General features: G+C 30.3%; 1 pseudogene; it reads right to left on the bottom strand.

Moving 5' to 3' along the window:
* Positions 1-228: 228 nt before the first annotated feature.
* The window catches only part of LOC102839831, a 13,264-nt pseudogene continuing 12,079 nt past the window's right edge, over positions 229-1,413 (bottom strand).

Genomic DNA, 1,413 nt, shown 5'->3' with positions numbered 1-1,413 from the left:
AAGAGTTCAATTCCTATTCAAAGATTTAAGTTGAGAAGCACTAAAATTAGAGTTCAAAATGGAGTTCTGAAAAGGGTACATAAGTACATATATTGTATTAGAATTTTCTATATGGAGGGAAAGAGTAAGAAATAAATTAAGTTGATTGATATTCAGCATGTTCCATTGACTGGAATACTCAATTTAAGCCACAGTTTCCTGTATTCTAGAACTGGTTTCTTCTGTTTTCTACAAGATTCTTGGTGGATCACCTAAGAATGGTTCAAAACAAGTTGTGTTGGTCAAAAGTGTCACCATAATCATAATCTGTAAGAAGAAACAAAGGTATAAAACAAAAGCAGTGGTTATTCAGAACTGTGTTAATCATTTTAGTTAAGTGAAGTACCTTGGTTCTAGTGTTCCATTATCTCTTTCACAAGATAATGCTAAGCAAAAATTGCAGATATCTTCAGAACATAACATCTGAGTGACAATAGAGCAAAATTTTGTGTTATTAGTACAAAATAGTCATATTGTCTTTTATCATTATATTTTTGAGAACACAAAATACATTCATTAAATGACAGTAATTCCAGTTGTTTATTTTTAATGGAAAGCATATTTATTAATTGTTTTTATTTTAATAAGGTGAACACCATTATACAACTATCAAGCATTTTATATTGAAAGTTTATACATGGTTTTCCTTTAAAGCCAACATAAAGAGGATTTCTAATGGCTAAACAGAATTTTCCCAGTTGCATCATGCATTAAAGGGTATCCAGGAAAACACAATGTGCATGTGCAGGCATGCACCAGAACAGATTTGAAGAGATAAGTGATAATGCATGCTGCTTATTTCAGAGCAGGCTTATATTTTCCCCACACACCAGAAACAAACAAACAACAACAACAAAAAAACTGTTTATAGATTTACATACAACTTTAAAATTTCCATTCTTTACATTAATATTTATAAATCATGTGGTACAAATGTTATAACCAGAAAATTTATTAGTGTATAATTATACTGAGAAAATAAAAGCAGCTCAAATACTCAGTTATCTCAGCTGAAAAATAAAGTAATTTTTGCAAGAGAATAATAAGTCCTGTGACCAAAACTTACAATTCATTTCTGTATTTGAGCTGTGTGAAACTGCCCAATTTTGTCTCCCAGCAGTTCATACCAAATGCTTTCAATTTCAGATTTTCACAGCTCCTTAAATTTTGCAAACCTTACTTGCACTTATGCAGGTTGCTGTCAAACTTTCCAAATATTTATAAAGCTGTGAATCTTGTAGTAAAATTTTGAGCTTTGTATACCATATAAAGTGGCATCTATTTGTATTTAGAGAACTAAAACAATCATATAAAGCTCAAAATGCTGAATCACACCATATTAAAATTCAATTTTGAAATTGAAAGAGCCAAAGC

This window comes from Chrysochloris asiatica, unplaced genomic scaffold (assembly GCF_000296735.1).
Source record: "Chrysochloris asiatica unplaced genomic scaffold, ChrAsi1.0 scaffold00539, whole genome shotgun sequence".
Taxonomy (NCBI): Eukaryota; Metazoa; Chordata; class Mammalia; order Afrosoricida; family Chrysochloridae; genus Chrysochloris; species Chrysochloris asiatica.
The sequence above is the reverse complement of the archived record's forward strand: the minus strand, read 5'-3'. Positions and strand labels throughout refer to the sequence as shown.